This window comes from Equus asinus, unplaced genomic scaffold (assembly GCF_041296235.1).
Source record: "Equus asinus isolate D_3611 breed Donkey unplaced genomic scaffold, EquAss-T2T_v2 contig_307, whole genome shotgun sequence".
In the NCBI taxonomy this organism is placed as follows: Eukaryota; Metazoa; Chordata; class Mammalia; order Perissodactyla; family Equidae; genus Equus; species Equus asinus.
In genome coordinates, this window is record NW_027224969.1 from 225,210 (window position 1) to 246,011 (window position 20,802).

Here is a 20,802-nt window from a genome sequence, read left to right on the forward strand (position 1 = left end):
ATTCTGATTGGGATTCCACTGAATCTGTAGATTGCTTTAGGTAGTATGGACATTTTGACTATGTTTCTTCTTCCAACCCATGTGCATGGAAAATCTTTCCATTTCTTTACATCTTCCTCAATTTCTTTCAGTAATGACTTATAGTTTTCAGTGTACACATCTTTCACCTACTTGGTTAAGTTTATTTCTAGGTATTTTATTCTTTTTCTTGCAGCTGTAAATGGGATTGTATTCTTGATTTCTTTTCCTGCTAGTTCATTGTTAGCGTATAGGAATGCAACTGATTTTTTAAAATTGATTTTGTACCCTGCAACTTTGCTGTAGTTGTTGATTATTTCTAGGAGTTTTCTGGTGGATTCTTTAGGGTTTTCTATATATAGAATCACATCATCTACAAATAGTGAAAGTTTCACTTCTTCCTTTCCAATTTGGATTCCTTTTCTTTTTCTTGCCTAACTGCTCTGGCCAAAACCTCCAGTAATATGTGGAATAAGAGTGGTGAGAGTGGGCACCATTGTCTCGTTCCTGTTCTCAGAGGAATGTCTTTCAGTTTTTCCCCATTGAGTATGATGTTGGCTGTGGGTTTGTCATATATGGCCTTTATTATGTTGAGGTACTTTCCTTTAATACCCATTTTATTGAGAGTTTTTATCATAAATGGATGTTGGCTCTTGTGAAATGCTTTCTCTGCATCTATTGAGATGATCATGTGATTTTTATTCCTCATTTTGTTAATGTGGTGTATCACACTGATTGATTCATGGATGTTGAAGCATCCCTGTGTCCCTGGAATGAATCCCACTTGATCATGGTGTATGATTCTTTTAATGTATTGCTGTATTCAGTTTGCCAATATTTTGTTGAGGATTTTTGCATCTAAGTTCATCAGTGATATTGGCATGTAGTTTTCCTTCTTCGTGTTGTCTTTGTCTGGTTTTGGTATCAGGGTAATGTTGGCCTCACAGAATGTGTTAGGAAATGTTCCCTCTTCTTCAATTTTTCAGAATAGTTTGAGGAGAATAGGTACTAAATCTTCTTTGAATGTTTGGTACAATTCTCCAGAGAAGCCATCTGGTCTTGGACTTTTGTTTTTTGGGAAGTTTATGATTACTCTTTCAAGCTCTGTACTTGTGATTGGTCTGTTCAGATTCTGTTTCTTATTGATTCAGTTTTGGGAGGTTATATGAGTATAGGAATCCATCCATTTCTTCTAGGTTATCAAATTTGTGGGCATACAGTTTTTCACAATAGTCTCTTATAATCCTTTGTATTTCTTCCGTATCTGTTGTAATGTCTCTTTCATTTCTAATTTTATTTATTTGAGCCTTCTCTCTTTTTTTCTTGTTGAGTCTGGCTAAGGTTCTGTCAATTTTGTTTATCTGCTCAAAGAACCAGCTGTTAGATTCATCAATCCTTTTTACTGCTTTTTTAGTCTATATTTCATTTATTTCTGCTTTGATGTTTATTATTTCCCTCCTTCTGCCGACTTTGGGCTTTATCTGTTCTTCTTTTTCTAGCTCTGTTAGCTGTATGTTAAGATTACTTATTTGAGATTTTTCTTGCTTGTTGAAGTGGGCCTGTGTTGCTATGAATTTCCCTCTCATGACTGCTTTTGCTGCATCCCATAAGAATTGGTATGTTGTATTTTCATTTTCATTTGTCTCCAGTTATTTTTTAATTTCCTCTTTGATTTCTTCAATGATCCAATGGTTGTTCAATAGCATGTCCACATATTTCCGACTTTCCCAGTTTTGTTCTTGTGGTTGATTTCTAGCTTCCTAGCATTGTGGTCAGAAAAGATGGTTGGGATGATTTCAATCTTCTTGAATTTATTGAGGCTGCCTTGCTATCCAACATATGGTCTATCTTTGAGAATGTTCCATGGGCACTTGAGAAGAACGTATATTCCGCTGTTTTTGGATGGAATGCTCTATATATGTCCATTAACTCCATCTGGTCAAGTGTTTCATTTAAATCTGCAATTTCCTTGTTGAATTTCTGTCTGGATGATCTGTCCCTTGAAGTAAGTGTGGTGCTGCGGTCCCCTACTGTGATTGTGTTGCTCTTAATTTCTCCCTGTAGGTCTGTTAATAATCGCTTTATGTACTTTGGTGACCCTGTGCTAGGTGCATATATATTAATAAGTGTTATGTCCTCTCGATGGAATTTCCCTTTTATCGTTAAATACTGCCCCTCCTTGTCTCTCATTGTCTTTTTTAACTTGAAGTCTGCCTTGTCTGATAAAAAGTATGGCAACCCCTGCTTTCTTTTGTTGGCCATTAGCTTGAAGTATTGTCTTCCATCCCTTCACTCTAAGCCTATGTTTGTCTTTGTAGCTGAGGTGCGTTTCCTGGAGGCAGCATATTGTTGGGTCTTGTTTTTTAATCCATCCAGCTACTCTATGTCTTTTGATTGGAGAGTTCAGTCTATTTACATTTAGAGAGATTATTGTTATATGAGGGCTTAATGCTGCCATTTTATCTCGTTTTCTAGTTGTTCTATGATTCCACTGTTTCTCTTCCTTTCCATTTCTGACTGCCATTTCATTTTGTTGGTTTTCCAAGAGGGATTTCTCAGTTCTCTCTCTTTGTGAATTGTGGTTTTGCTCTGATTTTTTTGTTTAGTGGTTACCGTGAGGATTGTATGAAAGATATTGGAGATGAGACAGTCCATTTTCTCATAGCCTCTTATCGCCATTAACCTAAGCAAGTTCCTTCCATTTCCTCTCCCCTTCTGGGTAATTGCTGTTACACAATGTTCTGTTTTTAATTTCCTGAGTTTGTGGCTAAGTTGAAGTGTTTATCATTGCTTCTGATGCTTTCTTTCCCTTTCTCTTTTAAGTTGTAATTGAGTCTTTACCTTCCTATTCTGGTAGAGAGCTGCAGGTTTCTGATCATGTCTGTCTATTTACCTTCTTGCTCAGAGCTTTGTAGACCTTTGCCTTTTTGTTGCCAGTGTGAGGGCATCTTTAATTATTTCTTGTAGGGGAGGTCTGGTGGCAGTGAACTCCCTCAGCTTTTGTTCATCCAGGAAAGCTTTCACTTCTCTATTGTATCTGAGGAAAAGTTTTGCTGGATAGAGTATTCTTGGCTGAAAGTTTTTGTCTTTCAGTATTTTGAATATATTATTCCATTCTCTCCTAGCCTGTGAGGTTTCTGCTGAGAAATCTGCTGAAAGCCTGACGGGGCTTCCTCTGTAGGTTATCTTCTTGTACCTTGCTGCTCCTAATATTCTTTGTTTATCCCAAACTTTTGCCGTTTTTACTATTATATGCCTTGGAGAGGGTCTTTTCACATTGATAAAGTTGCGCATACGATTAACTTCATTTATCTGTAAATCTGAAACCATCCCCATGTTTGGGAAGTTCTCAGCAATTATTTCTTTGAATAAGCTCTCTGCTTCTTTCTCCCTCCCTTCTCCCTCTGGGATACCTATAATCCTTATGTTGCTTTTCCTAATTGAGTCAGATATTTCTTGAAGAATTCCTTCATTTTGAAAAAATCTTAGTTCTGTCTCCTCCTCCACCTGTAGAATTTTTACATTTTTATCCTCAAGAAGACTAATTCTTTCCTCCATAAGATCAATTCTATTTCTTAATGATTCTAGATTATTATTTGTGTTTTTCATATCCAGAATTTCTGCTTGATTTTTTTTATAGTTTTAATCTCTTTGGTGAAGAGATCCATTTTGTTGCTGGGCTCCTTGAACTGTCTTTCTGTGTTTTCTTGTAAATCGTTGAGTTTCCTTATGATGGCTATTTTGAATTCTCGGTCATTTAGCTTGTATATTTCTGTATCTTCCATGTTGGTTTCTGGAGAATTGTCATTTTCCTCCTGGTCTGAATTGTTGCTGCAGTTTCTCATGGTGTTTGATGAACTAATCTTTTGTTGTGGCATTTGTGGTATTCTTAGGATGCAGATTCCCCCTGTTACCGCTAGCGGGGAGCAGGAGTAGTGTTTCTGGCCGTACCCCATCTGCTGGAAGCTGTGGGGGTATTATGGGTGCTTGCCCCAGCCTGGGATGCATTCAGGCACTTGTGTGGACTGTCCTTGTCAGGCGGGGCTTCCTCACTAGGCTAGGGCCACTCTTTGGTGCCTCAGGGGCACTCTGAGCTCCCCCTCTCCACCGGAAAGTGATCACCAGTGGGCTCAAAGCTACCTCACCTATTCCCACAGCTGCCTGGGACATGTTCCCTCTTTGGGAGCACTCATGTGTGCCTGGAAGTGTTTGTCCCAGCACAAAAATCTGCTGAGGTCCCTTATGATCCACAGTCCGTGGTGCTACTGAGCTTGGTGGGCAGGGCTTCCAGGCAGAGACCTGAGCTATGGCTGCTCCTTGACAGCCCTGGGGCATGGTGGGCTCCCCCTCCCCGCCAGGAAAGTAAGTGCATGTGGGTTCAAAGCTGCCACACCTATTCCCACAGTTGCCTGGACTGGTTACCTCTTTGGGAGCACAGCTGCACTGTGAGCATTCATGCACACCTGCGAAGTATTTGCCCCAGCTTGGAAATCTGCTGAGGTCCCTGTTTACGATCTGCAGTCCGTGGGGCTGCTGAGCTTGGTGGTCAGGGCTTCCCTGCTGGGACCTGGGCTATGGCTGCTCCTTTACCGCACAGGGGTGTGGTGGGCTCCCTCTCTCCACTGGGAGATCAACCACGAGTGCAGGCTAAGGGTTACCGCCGCCTCCTCTTATGGTTGCCCTGCTGCGTGTTCCCACTTTCCAGGTGCTTGCACCAGGTTGGAGTGTTCGTGTTGCATGCACAGGGTTAGCGGGGAGAACAGGGTGTGCTCACCTGTCTCCATCACTTCCTGGGGGGCCAGTCCACCCACCCTCAGATTTATAGCTGCGTGTGTCTCTCAGGCATCCTGTTGTGCTGTGTGGGTTTCCTCTGTTGGTCAGTAAGTGTCCATTTAGTTATAACTCAAAAGGGAGAGCGAGGAAGGGACTAGCTCACTCAGCCATATTGCTGACGTCACTCCTCCCAAATGTTTTAAGTAATAGCAGCTCTATGGGAATAAATTGAATTGCAAACGAGGATTCTTCCTTATAAAATGATGTGACATTTGGAAGTGTAGCTGTGTTGGCTTAAACCTTAGTTGCATTACTTAACAGTAATAACAACCAACATTTATGTAATGCTTTTCTGTTTACAACTGATTTCTCAATCACTTTTCTCATTGGAGGTCTAACATAATCCTGTGAGATTACTCTGACGCAGAAGAGGAAAAGGTCCTTGATCTCTGCTCTTTTCCTCTTTCTGACAGCTGGAATGGTGGTGACCACAGTGCTCTTGGAAGCCCTCCATGTTGAAGATGGTGGAGCTTTTCAGCCTGGGCCCCTAGTGACTGTGTGGAATAAAGACACATACCATTGTGAATTGTTCACCCAGTAACTTTTTTTTTTCTTTTCAGAAGGGAAGCCCACCCGTTTCTACTCTCCCCTTTTTTTCTTTAAGATTTTATTTTTCCTTTTTCTCCCCAAAGCCTCCTGGTACATAGTTGTGTATTTTTAGTTGTAGGTCCTTCTAATTGTGGCATGTGGGACGCCGCTCAGTGTGGCTTGATGAGTGGTGCCATGTCTGCGCCCAGGATCTGAACTGGTGAAACCCTGGGCCACCAAAGTGGGGCTTGCCAACTTAACCTCTCGGCCATGGGGCCGACCCCTCTTTTTTTTTTAAATATGGTTTTAAGGTATCCTTTTTTTGGTGAGAAAGATTGGCCCTGAGCTACCATCTGTTGCCAATCTTCCTCTTTTTTCTTGTTTTTTTCCTCCTCAAAGCCCCAGTACGTAGTTGTATATCCTAGTTGAAGATCTTTCTAGTTCTGCTGTGTGGGACGCTGCCTCAGCATGGCTGGATGAGGGGTGCTACGTCTGCACCCACGATCCGAATGGTGAAACCCTGGGCTGCTGAAAGGGAGCATGTGAACTTAACCAGTACACCACCTGGCTGACCCCACCTAGTAGTTTTTATGTGTGAGAGAAATAAACTTCTTTTTGTCCTTTAAACCATATTATTTGAAATCTTTCATTATATGACAACTTCATCTTTTACCATCTTTCTGAATTCACCCGTACCATTTACATACCATTTGTTATCACTCTATCCAGTAAACCATGTGGAGGCAAGCAAATGTTTGTCTCAGTCTTTGCAAATGAGTTGATTCAGTTGGTGTTTCCTGCAGCCTTTTTTCACTGCTACTCAATAGGTTACTTCCTTCTGTTGGTTCATTTCCCTCTGTACCTTTGAGGTTCATAACTGTCTCCTCCTGTGTTTAAAGCAATTAAAAAAATACTTAAAACTGTACATTTGCTGTCCATTTTTATACTCACTGAGCCACCACATCACGAATAAAATTTCCATTATTAGAATTAAGGGTAACAGTTCATAGGGGAAATATACAGCTTCATTTCTAGCTAATCAGCTACTGCTTGGAACAAGAACTCTCTTAGGGGTGTTTACCACTGAGTCACTATTGTAGCATTATAAATGCCTGAGTCACATACAATGTCATTACATTTGCAATACTGTTTAAAAATTAGCCTATTTAAGATATGATTCAAAGCAATAGTTGGTAAATATATCAAAGTGGTTCAGAAAAAAAATAACTATCTGTGATGAAAAACAATTCACATTCATTCATCTACTTAAATTTAAGCAATAAAAACAGAGAGGGAAGAAACCAGAAGCATTCTAGGGTTTAGGCTGCGAACACAAAGCATTTCACAGGCTCTCTATTTCTGCAGTTTTATGTAGGGCTAGCTGCTAAAATGACTGGGAAAATTGGTAGTCACACCTACTGTACAAGCTTGGGGATTAAGAATGGGAGAATTGTTAACTGAGTGACAGAGAACGAAGAGGACACGTTGCTATCATAGATTTGGAAGTCCCTTCCTTAAGGAAATGGTTGAGACGGTCTACACTTGATCACAGATTTACCTGGGTTTCTTGATCCGTAGAGGCTATGTTATTCATCTCTGTGGATGGTGCCAAATCTTCATGTTCAATTGTCTTATCTTCATTCTCCATGATTGATAATTAAGAGTAAGATGATAGAGGGAAAAGGAACAAGATCTGTTCTGAAGGAGAAACAGTATAGATATAGAATAGCAATTTGGGATTTAAATAAATGAATCAGACAGCAATTTGAGCCATTTAAAGGAATGAATTGTACTTATTTTTCCCCTTAGAACTCTGAATGGCTAAGATATTTTAGATTATTCTTAACTTTCAATTGCTAATCTTTTCTTTGATTACAATATATTATCCTATTGCTTATCTACCTTTTTATCTCTCTTAAAAAAGCCCTTGTTGACCATCATATGTTCATGATTTCTCTCCCATCCTGTTTTTTGAGTTATACTTTACACATTCCAGGCAATATTACTGTTAAATTGTCCTCTGTAATGGGCCAACTTGATGAAGCAGGAAAGCTCCAGGTAATTTTCCAATGTTGATAGAGGAAATGAGTCACCAAAGAGAAATCTATGGACTCCATCATTTTCAGAGAAACCAGAGTCACTAATTCCTGCCTGGCTCTTACTTCTGAATTAAAGTAAAAAAATACAACATTGATTGAGTAGCCACAATGTCTTAGACACTATAAGTGCTATGGTAGTCTCCTGCTGGTTATTATGGGTAACTCAAAGATTGCCAAAACACATTCTTTGTTTTCCATAGGCTTATGGTATGCCAGGAAACATAAACTTATACCAAGTAACTAAAAACTTGTAGGGCAGACCTACAAGGTTGGCTTCGTAAACACCCACTTCAACCTTTTCTCCCCTGGCTGCCCAGGCTATAGAGGCTGAAAAGCCACATAATCCAATTCTTAGCCATGTTTGCAGCTAGAGGTAGCCATGTGTCCCAGCTCTATGTAATGAGACATAAGTGGGAGTCCCTGGGAAGGGCTTTCATTCCCAAATAATAAGGGAAGGACTTTTGAGAATCATACTGTTTACTTTTCACCTCTAACATTTCCCTTTCTCCTTCCTTGGATGTAGATACACTACCTGGGGGACAGCAGCCCTCTTTCCACCAAGAGAATAAAAAGCCTTATACCAAAGAGAGTACAGAAGTGGAGTGGGTTCCCTGATGACATCCTTGAGTTGCTGCATCAGTCTTGGGCTGCCAAGCTTTGAGGTAATGGTTTAAACCACTATTAGTCAAGTTTTCTTTTTACTAGTAACCAAAGTTATTCCTAATGCAACATGTATGATGAATATTATAGTAGAGGTACAAACTACAAACCTAGGTAGGACCAAAGGAAAAATTATGTAAGATAAGGGAAAATCTAATTCAACACATATTTAAGTGCCTAATATGTGCCAGGCACTATGCTAGGCCATAAAGACAAAGATTAATTAGACAGGACTCCTGCCTCAAGGAATCATTTTCTGTTTAACAAAGTGCCAAGATGTTTGAATTTAAAATTTCAAAGAAAATTATATCCTTTCCACCACGACCACCATCACCACCACCATTTTTCTTCCTTACAAAACACAGTGTTAGCCAGAAAGGCATCTCAAAGAACCTTCAGCTTGATTTTTATTATGTATAATAAACATATGCATATATGATGACATATTATATATATGTATATATAATTTTTTGAATTAAAAAACTTACTCCAAAATTTAGACTCATAATGAGAAAGAACAGCATTTTGACAGGAAAATGTTGGGCTCAGAAAACCCTTGTCTTAAGGGCATAGAAGCATGAAAGCCAGTGGGGTGTGAGGGAAACTTTGCTGCTCCCACTTTGCATGTAGGAGGAGGCTGAGAGTAACGGGGGAGGAGGGTAGAGATTTGGAATATCACGTCCAAAACCATGGGGCTTGGCCTTTACCCTCTGTAGAGAATGACCCTTCATCTCAGAGTAAGTGACCAGGTCTGCTGGCTCTGGAGTTGGACAAACCTGGGTCTGAAGTTCAGCTCCATCATATACCAAATCGCTTAGCCTCTTTCTAACTAATTCCTTATCTACAAAATGGAGACGAGTAGTTCCAACCATGCACACGATAAGCATCCAACAGTGTTGGTTATAAGCCACTCATATTCCTTCTCTCTAATTATCATAAATCTCTAAGAATCCTTCTGCTTTTCCTATTAACCTTGAAGAATTTATTACTTAAGCCCATTGATTTTCTTTGACCATATTTTTTACTTCTTTCTGTCAAGGCCAGCTTCTTGATTAGGTGGATGTAACACTCACCACTGTCATTTCTTCACCTTTTTCTTTAGTAGAATTACATAGAAACTCTTGGGCAGCGCCACTAGAACTACCTCCACCAAATTCTCAAAATCAGCCAATTATGCTACTTACGAAGAGTATTTTTAAACAGCCAACAAGTACAACTGATTATTTCTAGTAGAGATAAACTATTAACTAAAATGAAGCCTTTGAGAATTTATTTTATTAATGTTATTCTGGTCCTTTTTAACATAAATGATCAAAACTTGGTGTGTTGCACAGTATATGATATTTGTGGAAATACATAGTTTTGTGTTTCAAAAAAATTTCCCTATTCTCCCCTAAACTCCACCATGAATGCTAAACTACTTATCTGCAATCAGAGCAGTATTACAAAGAGGAAAGGTAAAATAAAATGCCAGTCTTTTAGTAAGTCCAGTAAAGCAACTTACAGCTGCTCAGCTTTGTTTATTCTCTGCTGTTTTCATTTCCAAAAGAACACGTAAGCTATCGTCAGAAACCCACTTAAATTTAGAAAAATCACAAAAATGTAACTTTTACTTAAAGCAACTGTGTTCATGGCATTTACTGTTCATAGTCATTGGATCTTAAAATTACAATAGTATATCACCTATTAAGAAAGCAGTTTTGGCAAAGAAATCAGAAAATATGCAGAAATGACTTTTTTTTAAAGACTGGCACCTGAGCTACCAACTGTTGCCAATCTTTTTTTTTTTTTCTGCTTTTTAACTCCCCAGATTCCCCCCAGTATACAGTTGTATATTTTAGTTGTGGGTCCTTCTAGTTGCAGCATGTGGGACGCTGCCTCAGCGTGGCCTGATGAGCGGTGCCATGTCTGCACCCAGGATCTGAACCAGCGAAACCCTGGGCCGCCGAAGCAGAGCGTGTGAACTTAACCACTTGGCCACAGGGCTGGCCCCCAGAAATGACTTTTGAAGGGCCAAAAGAAATGTGATGAAATCCATTAAAAAGTAGAAAGTTTATACCCCTTACTCAGAGAGAGGCTCTCCAGTCCTCATTCAGAGCCCATTAACTCTTATTTTGAAAACAACTCTAATGACTCTGCTCATCTGGTTTCCAAACCCTCAGAAGATAAGACGTTATAAATTAAAACAAACGAATGAAGAGATTGTAAAGAAGCAAACTGACAACAGCACGAGTGACAGCTGACAGTGAAAGAGATGGAAAAGAGCAATCTAGGTGTACAAAACGTGGGGATAAATGTCTTTTCCACAGGAGTATTTACAGTTTTGTCCTGCCAAGTGTCTCTTCCCCTCCTTTTTTGGCAACAGCACACTAATTTTCTCTTGTGGAATCCACAGCTCCCCTAGTCTCCATCCATGGTTCATGTGAGGCTCACGTCATCCTCACCTCCCCAACCCCCTACTGCACCAATGTTCCAGAGAGGGGGACAGGCCTAGACAATGAGGAGCTCCTTCCCTGGTCACACTGACTGTTCTAGGCATGAGCAAGTGACTCATACCTGGCTAATGAGAGTCAGCTTTATGGTGTTTCCTGGAATCACTGGGAAAGAGCTTGCTTTCTTTTAGAGTTGCTAAGCCCAGACTTGCTGTTGACAATCTTTGTGACATATAAGAAAAGCCTTCCAAAGAATGATCATAGAGCAAAGCAGATTCTGAATATGCAAAGAGAGAGAGAGAGAGAGAGCTCCAGATTAATACTCATATTGTTGGTACACCTAGAAGCAGCTCCTTTCAGTTAGGTGAGCCAATTAATTCCTCACCAGTTCGAGCTGGGTTCCTGTCACTTGCCACCAAATGCATCCTTCATAAGAACCTTCATACCTGAACTGCCCTGAAAGATCCCCAGTATTATAAGAGATGTTTAGAAAGGTGATTCTACATCTCCAAGAAAAAGAAAAGAAAAGAAAAGAAAATGATGTGGAGATATTTTCTGTTATTAAAGGCATTAAAATATATAATACAATTTAGAGATTTTCTTTAAAGAGAATGTTAAAATAAGCAAAAATCTGGTATTCAATAAAATAGGTGTCAGTTATCCAAAAAATAAATTTAAGTGAAATGCTCTTTCTTTAAACAATGTTGGTTAAATAAAATACTCTAGTTAATGGACCTTAATTATTTTTTCATTGTGTTCACGGAAGACTTTTGAAGTCCTCAGTCCCAGGGAAGTTTTAAGAGCTGTTAAGCATCTGAGATGCTGAGTATCTGGGATGGAAAAATGAAAAAGTGGGGAAATTCAGAGAAACTAGGTGGTTTCCAAGAAATTAAGAATCACAGGGTAATGGAATAAAAAAAGTTGGAAAGGTCTTTAGAAATATCCTAGTCTAATCTCTTTAACATTCAAATGAGAAAACTACTGCCTAGAGAAGCTAAGTAACTTTTTCAACTAATAGCCAATGTCAGCCAAGCCTCACAGTAAAACCGTGTAAAAACTTGTGAAATGAGTTGGTTCTTTAATCTGTATCATTGACTTCATGCATCGCTACCAAATCACTATATTATATTTTTACATTTTTGCTATAATATTTTATTTAAAATCCCACTCATATATACTCATAGTTAATTCTAAGTTTGAAAACACATTCCACAAGAAGTTTGAAAACATCTTCTACAAGCAAATACAAATATTTTTATTTTCTACCTTGTATTATGTTCAGCTTTACTCTTTCCCATTGTTAGAAATGTTAATAGAGTTTATTATGAATAAAAAATTGTACTAACCTAAATGGTTGTACAACATTGGTGACAAAATGAATGGAACAAGAACTTTTGTCCTATTCTCATGACAAATATTATTTACATATTCTCAATTAATAGTTAACTGGCTGACACCTTGCCACTTAACCATGTCTTAAGATTCTAAGAATTAAGGAGGTTTTCTTTTAAAAAAATCCAGTTAAGCTGAGAGGCTTTGAGAGATTTTTGTTTATCAGAAAATTACACTGAGAACTCGGAAGATATTTTAGATAAAAGCGCCTATACACAGAAACAAGTTTTTTTCTGCTTCTCCATCAAGGTAGTGCCTTATTCAGACTGATATCACAACCTGTACACTATATTAGGAAAAAAAACCTATCCTGCGTCAAATGGTGAAATTTTATAGATTTCATAAATTCAGTAAATAACATGAATTTAATCAAATTCTGTGACTCAAATACAGATTTCAATAGAAGAAGGAGGTTTGACCTGAGCCCAGGGACGTGGCTGCTAAGACCATCTGCCTGTCCACTTGCATGTAGGTCAGTAGGTCAGGTGTCACCTGCATACACACGCCAACGGCTGCTGACTCTCTAGCATTCTTAATATACAGAATTTCCTACAGGACTGACCCAAACACTTAGAAACAATCTTGGCTCAATTTGAGCTTTGCTTTCCAGTATTATGGATATATGCCACCAAAATCATAGAGCTGTGGACCTGAACAGTTTCCTTAGTCTTTCCTCCAAACCTGAGAGAAAACTGCACATCAAGAAGATGAGCAGTTCTGTATATGAGTATGGATGTAAATAGAGAAAAAAGGTCTGTTAATAGTAGTTGCCTTTGGGGTGGAAAATGGAATTGAAGAGGTTGAAATTTCATTTTCATTCTCTATATTTCTGTACTGTTAGGATTTTTACAAGAAGACTTTCTTACGCAATTTAAAATACATTGAAAAAATTTATGCAATTCTTAAAGCTTTAGAGAAAAGGAATACAGCTTTCCTTGGTAACACTATTTTTCAGAGATAGAATCTCGTCATTTGACTTTAGGTAACTTAATCCCACCCGCTACAATTTAAGGTCATTTTTGTTTTTGTGGTTAAGAAAATGGAGAACTGCCTAGAATCTTCTACAGCAGTTTTCAAATATTTCTTAAGCCAAAAATCTTTCACCAAATGAAACCTTTTCCTGAAACCCAACAAATGGGACAGAGAAAAGGTGGAGCTGAAGGAGCCTATCACTTGCCCTGCTCCTTCTGGCAAGTGAAGCACAATTAAAACCCTTTTGTAAACACGCTTTCACATAGAGGAGATGTTTGTTAAATCAGCCTTCTCTTTTTCGGGTTATCTTATTAATCTAAATGTTTAAAGGTGCTTTCTGCGGGCTGGCCTGGTGGCACAGTGGTTAAGTTCACACGTTCCACTTCGGTGGCCTAAAGTTCCCCAGTTCGGATCCCAGGTGCGGACCGACATGCCACTTGTCAAGCCATGCTGTGGCAGGCGTCCCACATATAAAGTAGAGGAAGATGGGCATGGATGTTAGCTCAGGGCCAGCCTTCCTCAGCAAAAAGAGGAGGACTGGAGGCAGATGTTAGCTCAGGGCTGATCTTCCTTAAAAAAAAAAAAGTGCTTTCAGTAATATTTCAGAGGAAATAAAAGAACTATGATTTGCAAATGTCCAAAGGCTTACTGCTATCGACTGAATTACTGCTAAAAGATCATTACATGGATAAAGGCTGATTATTCCTGTTGTTTGTTGTCTGTGATATGGACTGTCCAACATTTACTGGGATGTTCTTATTGAGAATTTACATATATTGTTGGAGTACAATATGTGCTGTATTCGTACATTTGAAGGAGCATCTCCAGGACTGTTCATGAAGCCTTCTATAATGATTACAATGATAAACATCACCTACCTTCGGGGTTTATCCATTCACGTGTTGAAAGGGGGGGTTCTCAGTCTCACGCAGTACTTCTATATAGAACATACAGAAACCTTCCAGTTCCTGGGTCCTGCTAACCAACTCTGATCTAAGGCTCATTTTTCCAAAAGGAGCACTGCCCAGCCGTGACGAATTCAGATCAAGTGAAGAGTAGGGCTTAAAATGTCCTTGATAAATAAGTACTGAAACGACTGAGAATGTTTTCCTGAACAAGAACGACCTCATCTGAAAGTGTTAGCGTGCCAACCACATGGGACCAAGTTATCAGAGAAAAACAACTGCTCTGCTGTTTGGTTAACTGATACAGACACGTAAAGTAAAACACTGTATAATGAGATATGAATGAAAGGAAATTATCCCTAGGTAAGAAAGGACCCAGTACTTGCTTTTCTCCTTTGTAATCTCTCTCCTCACCTAGGAAAAAAGCATTTAATTGAAAGTTTAAAATATTATTTCTAGGCCTACTACAATCAGAATCTCCAGAGACTGAACCCCCCAAGTGTGGCAGACAGGACTTACTAACTACCTAAAACCACTGCTCAGGCATGCCGGTGGGGCCCTCCTCCACCCCAAGGGGTAAATCACAACTGGGCTAAATCAATCTCTCTAACACCATTCCTCTCTGCCGGCTGGTGGTTCAGAGCTGAGCGTAATTCACTCTGTCCAATGAAGTTTGTGAGCAAGGCTATTGGAGGCCACTGGGTAAGACTCCTAATAAAAAGACAGGGAAGCAAGAGAACCCTCTCCTCTTTGTGCCTTTAAATTGTGTGTGTGTGTGTGTGTGTGTGGAAATGGAGCTGTGGAGGGGCACTATGTTTCTTGGAACTCTAGCAGCCATCATTCACCCATGAAGAAAAAGGCAAGATTGGCTCATAGAAAGTGACCTAGAGCCTGATATCACTGGGGACTGAACAAACCCTGGACGCGCTTACCTTCAGACATCTTGTTGTGTGGGAAAAATTAAACCTGTATTTTTGAAAGTAATTTTGGCCAAATATCCTGTTACTTGCAGCCAAAAGCACCCTAACCAATCCAACAGGTGATTCTGACGCAGAGCCAGCTCTGAGAAGTTCTGATGAGGAGCAGTGATGAGGGACCTTTGGCTCACACATATCTATCTCCCTAGCTTCTTGACATGGTGCAAAATCTTCAGAGGACACACAACCAGAACACTGCCTTTGTATTGATATATCTCAACAAATAAACCGAAAATAACAATTTTAGTAGCTAAAGACCAATACCAAGGTTTTTAGGACCACCCTTTTAGTCAATAGAGATCATATACATTGTAAAGTTGTATATTTTCCCTCCCCATCCCTGAAGTTCATTTGTAATATTTGAATATCGAATTAAAAAAAATTGGGCTTATAAACATGTGATTGTTTTCTAAATTTCTACCCATGAAACAAACAAAACAGTAACACAACACCACTACCATCCCTGCCTGCACTTCCTTTTTGCTCTCTCTACTTGGTAAAATTCTATCAGTCATTCAACATTTAACTTACAAGTCACCTTGTCAATTAGTATTTCCTAACTCCACATAGACTAGCTCTGTCCCTCTTTCTTCTCTCTGAGGACTCACTCACTTATTTGACAAACATCTATTAAGCTCTTGCTATGTTCTAGTCCTTGTGCTGGGGATTCAAAAGTAAACAGTCTGACATAGTTCCTCTACTCAGAGGTTAAAACCTAATCAGAGAATGACAGATCATTCCTTAAGCAACCATAATAGAATGTAGTAAGTTTCAATTTGGGGCACATAAGACAGCAACCCCATCACTTCAAAATCAGTGACGTTCATCAGACTTTCACTGGATAAGATACCAAGATGACTGAGATGCAGTCTCTATTCTTTAAGGGAGGCACAGAGACTGATATGTGTTCATCAAACCAGTTTCCCCTGCTGCCTGCGCACACAGGTATTTGACATTTCCTAGCCTCTCTTGCAAGTCAGTGTGGCATGTTACTGAGCTCTGGCCACAGGACGTGGGCATGAACAATGTCTGCTACTTCTACTCTTCACTTGTAAGAAACCTCTCATGCAGTCTTCCACATACCCTCTCTTTTCCTGTCCATTGCCTGGAAACTAAGGACTCGACGGTCTTAGGGGATGGCACAGCCATAATATAAAAAGAGTGTGGGTTCCTGAATCACTGAGTAGAAGGCCACTAGCTGAACACCTGATTGAACTTTCCATGAGGGAGAAATAAGCTGCCTCTGTGTTGTTACTGAGATCTTGAGTTTATCTGTTATAGCAGCTAGTGTTACCTCAAGGTAATTTAATTGTGATGTGAGAAGTACAGTCACATAGTTAAACGGAGAAAGGAGGTATTGCCTACTTGGCTGGGGTCAAGCCTTGAAAGAGGACCCACTCTTGTGAAGAAAATAAAGACCAGTACAGGCAGAGAAACCACAGGATTAAAGGATGAGAGGTGAAAGAGAATGTGTCTGTAGGGAACTCTGTGTATATCTGCATCAACTACACCATAAACGGCAAGATGCGGAGTGGTTAGAGGACAATGGGATTAATCCTTACTGTAAATCCTGTGTCACTGCCTCCTAGTTGGGCCATTTGGGGCAAGTTACTTAACCAGTACAGATAAGTTTCTTCATCAGTAAAATGGTGAAAATGCCTATGTCACAGAAAATCTTAAAAAAGTACTAAGTACATCATGCAGTCCCAAAATAGTCCCCTCAATGCTTTCTCCTCCTTTTATAGGATTTTCCCTGAGAAGAAAGCATACATGTGCTGAAGGGACACTGGTAAATTCAAACCTTTCAGTCCTTCATGTAAAGCACAGAAAAATAAAGGAATGGATTTCGAAAAAGGCAAAGAGCTTTTATGATATCAACAAGATATCTTTAATAACTTTAGAAAGCTGTTAAAAACTCTTTAGAACTTATCATAATTGTGCTTTCTTTAACATGCAGGATACATGACTCTAAAAACACTGAGAACACCACCGCCTCACACAAGTGTATATACAGGCAGCTCCATTCCCCACATACTGTGTTCCTAGGCTTTGTGTGCAAAAGATGTAAATCCTTTCCCCTAGAGGAAACATCTGTTCTATCATTGGGGTCTGTGAGCAGCCTATCAATTATCAATAGGACTAGGAAACAGTTGGGCATGAACCAGATACTCAACAATTTCTTGTTACAGAATACATTCTGTAAATGTTTTAAATGAAGAAGGCGTTTACATTATATTTGTACAGCAAGAGATGTCAGAGATAATCTAGTCTATGCGTAACAAACTCAAATACCTTCAGGGATAAACTCAATGTGGGGTCTGCAGCACCCGGTGAGGGCACAGCCCAGCTGAAGGCATCAGATCACTGCAGACCCCTGGGCCTCATCTCATGTCTTCACTTCCCATCAAAAGAAACTGAAGAGATTAGGTTTAGATGACTCTTGGAGGCTACAGAGCAAACATATTAATGAGTCAGCGCAGAAAATAGAAACCACTCCAGGTATTTTAAGCAGAAAGAGATTCTACAGGGAATTGAGTGAACTGTTGAAAGGGCTAGAGAGCAGGGTCTACGCTGGGCCTCCAGGAAGGACTTCTAGAACACTAGTAACTGAACCACTGGGGAATGTACTATTTTTGCCTCAATCAGGAGACCCCACAGGGACTACAGCGTTCAAGAACAACACTGTAGCTGAGACCCAGAGAGGCTGGGATCTGGAAGCTGCCTGGACAGAGAACACAGAAGATGTTTCCCACCTCCCTCAACCACCTCCGGACAGCCAGAGAGCTGGTGCTTCAACACGACAACGCTGACCTGGCTGTCCCTGCTGCTGTAAGGCCCTCCCAACACCCACAGTTCTGGAGACTGGACACTCGCATCTCCTGCACCGTCCTTGTCAACAGAAATTCGCCAAAAATAGCAGGGAGATGCCTCTGCCTCATCCCTGCCTTCGAAATCTCAGGCAAGTCATCTACTTGCCAGACGCTAATTTTACATCCAGAACTCTACCTGCGAGGGAGTCTAGGAAATACTTTAGCTTTCCAGTTTCGCCTGTACAAAGAGGCATACAAGAAGCAAGCAGGAATGGATGTGAGGGCCAAACTTCCACATCCAGGATAGCAACTTTTGGTGTAGGCCCCAGGGCTCAGACCTACATCATCGACCTTTTCCCACTTATTCTACAATGCCTTCTAGGGAAATCCTAAAAAAAGGAAAAAATTAAAAAATAAAAATACAGGCAAAATATGCTGGAAAATATATTATGCGATTCAGTCACTTTGCTCACATCATTAGCATACCATGAATCCACTACCTAATTTTTTGTTAGGTATATTCTGATCCATTGGATTTTGAGTTACTGAATGGCAGAAACTTTATTTAATTCATATTTGTATCTCCTGTCCCCATGCCTGCGTGGCCCAGAGAAGACACACGGGTACTTGCTGAATTGAAACGTTACATTCTTGACTTGGAGAGAAACAGTAAACTAGAATTTCACGAGAGCACTTTGTAGCAGCAATAACTTCAGGCGGAGGCCCCATTAGAGAGATGGAGTGGGGTTGAAAAGGGCTTTTAGTCTTTCAGTGGAAACAGAGGTTGACTTGTCTCAGTAGGGTATCTGCCTCTCTCTATCCACTCATGTTATCCATTTCTTGACCGGAGGCTAAAGGAAATGTGGCTTCCTGCTGTTAATCTTCTAGGGCAACAAGTACACCAGCTTCTAGGGTGAGATAACAGGCTGCTGCCTGGGAAGTACAGTCACTTGACATGTTGATAGTTCTGAGAAATGCGTTCTCGGGCAATTTTGTTGTGCAAGCATCAGAGTGTACTGAAGCGGAACAAAATGTGTGACCCCAAAATGTGTTCTTTCAACATGAACATTATTTTAGGATTATTTGTAAGAAAAAAAAGACTCAGAGGTTTTTCTTGTTACCTTCACTTTAAGCGCCTAAAAGTGATACAAAAACCTGTCTCAGGAAGCGAGCTATGTCACCTTGGTGTGACAAGAACGAGGCAGTAGAGCGGGAGGAGCCTAGAAAAGCCTGTTTGCTGGGCTCCCCTCTGTCTTCTGTTTCTGCGTGGCCAAACACTTGTTTTCCAAATGTTTGCTCCTTTTCTCCTACCTGTGAACTGCCTTCCTACCCTCTGAAGCCCCTGGCTCTCCCCACCCCCAACATCTTTTGTCTTCAGCTGAGGATGGCATTTAAGGCGAGGGCCTCGGCCATTTTGGCAAGTTACTTGTTTTCCTGGGTTTCTCTCGTGTACACACGCTATTAGGCTTTCCTTCTCCCGTTAGAGTCTCTCGTGGCGATCTGATCATAGAGCGGCCAGAAGAGCCGGAAGGCAGAGGAGCATCTCTCCGCGCCCCGCAGCGCGCACGCAGCCCCGGCGGCAGAGCCCGCACCGCCGGCTGCAGGGCCGCTGACGCCCCCGCGGGAGGCCCGGGCAGCACGGCCGCCCCCAACTCGACAGTGGTGCCGGCTCCAGCGGCGGCGTCTGGGCGCAGCGGCACCTCGGCCCACAGGAGCCACACCCTCCGGTTGTTTTAAGAACTAAAATAAACGAGAGAAACCCACGGCAGCAACAACTAACAAGTGAGCGCGCACACAGCCACGCACCCCAGGGCCGCGCCCGCCTCCGCGCCCCCGGCCCGCAAGCCCTGAGGCCCCGCCGGTTCCGCTTACCCTGGCGTCTCGGGGGCCCAGCTCGCGGCCCGCGGGGGGCCCGGCTGCGCCGCGGCTCAGGGACGGGCGGGCCCGCGGGGGACCCGGCTGCGCCGCGGCCCAGGGACGGCCGGGCGGGCGCCCGCACGCATCGCCCCAGGCGGCGCCCCGCCCTCTCGGCGCGGGAGACCCGGGCGGGCCCGCGGCCTCCACGGGTCCGGGGCTCGGCGGCGCGGCGCTGGCGGCCTTAGGCGCTGTGCGGGCGGGGAGCCGGCGGGAAGGGTCGGGCGAGGCCGCGCGGGGAGGGCGGGCCGGCAGCCCGCGGCGGGGAGCCCGGTTCCCGGGCCGGGCCGTCGCGCGCTCCGGGCGCACCGCGGCGCGTCTTCTCCGAGGCGCCGCGAGAACAGGACCCTTGCAGCGAGCGGCGTGGCGGGCGGCTCGTCCCCTCGGCCGCGTGTTGGCTCGAGCCTCCCGCTGGCCCGCGTGGATGCTGCGGTGCCGGCGGCAGCCCGCGTCCCTCCCCTCCCCTCCCCTCCCTTCTGCTTCGGGTCTGCCTTCCCTGATCGACCCCGCCACCCGAGTGTGAGCCTGGGCGCGCGCCCCTTCCGGGGCATTTCCATGTCCTTCAGAAATAAAGAATTTCTTACCTGTTTTTTACTCCTTTAAGCAACTGCCAGTTTTAATCACCGCTGTTCAGGCGAGACAGACAGTGTCCAGGACCGTCCCCAGCAGACAGGAGCCGCTCCTCCTCGTCTCTCAGGTGCTCCTTTGTGGACAGGATGGAGGAACCCAAGTCCCGTCCCATGACCTGGCTCAGGCCGTCTACAATGGTTATTTTCCTACACTGACTCTTCCTCCCTAAAGCTTGAAAGGCTTCTGGTGACATCCAGCTTCCTCTTACCACAGGAGTGAAATGTATTTTTCCTTTTCTTTCAGTCATATGCTCCTCATTGATCCATCAACCTGATTAATTAACCTTACTTTAGAGAACATGAACTTTTGGGCTCCAGTTTACTTTTATTGTTGACACTGTTTTATAGTTCACAGTTAGCTCTGAGAGAACTGACCCTGAGGGTCATGTGTTAATGTTAGAATCCACTGCAATTATTATAACAAAATGTTATCCTTTCATTGTCCATTAAAAATTTCCTTGTTAATATTAATTAACATTCTAAGAGAAAAGACTGCTCATTTATTATCTATATGTGCATCATACCATTTGGTCTTTTGAGGTAGCTACAAATAAAAAACAAACACAAAACGCTAAAACTAAAAGAACAAGAAAAAACTTCCTAGTACTCTCTCATACATGAATTTACTTGAAC

General features: G+C 41.9%; 1 pseudogene; it reads right to left on the reverse strand.

Annotated features, from left to right (window-relative positions):
* Positions 1-7,178, reverse strand: part of LOC139043622 (sodium/hydrogen exchanger 9B2-like) — a 42,094-nt pseudogene extending 34,916 nt beyond the window's left edge.
* Between the last annotated feature and the right edge of the window lie 13,624 nt (positions 7,179-20,802).